Source organism: Oryzias melastigma, linkage group LG21, assembly GCF_002922805.2.
Source record: "Oryzias melastigma strain HK-1 linkage group LG21, ASM292280v2, whole genome shotgun sequence".
Classification (NCBI taxonomy): Eukaryota; Metazoa; Chordata; class Actinopteri; order Beloniformes; family Adrianichthyidae; genus Oryzias; species Oryzias melastigma.
The window spans coordinates 13,059,461-13,059,813 of NC_050532.1; positions in this window are offsets into that span (position 1 = coordinate 13,059,461).

A 353-nucleotide genomic window follows, 5' to 3' on the forward strand; every position below is an offset into this window, starting at 1 on the left:
CCAACACTAAAAAACATCCTAAAAACTTCTATACATTCATAAACCAGTGATCTATTGTTAGTTTATTAGTGAATCAGCTGTTTCACCACGTCTGTCTTTTCAGTGCAGCCTTAAGTCAAATTATGTCCACCAGCCCAAAGCTCTTTTAGCCCAAAAATTTAGAATCTAATCCTCCCATTTGGGCAGGAAATTGCCTATTCAGGCAACACTGGTGTTCAGCATGGCAGCAGAAGACGTATGATGGGATTTGTAGTTAATTTTGTAGTGACGGGCTGCACGGTGGCGCAGTGGTTAGCGCTCTTGCCTCACAGCGAGAAGGCCCCGGTTCGACTCCCGGCTGGGACCTTTCTGTG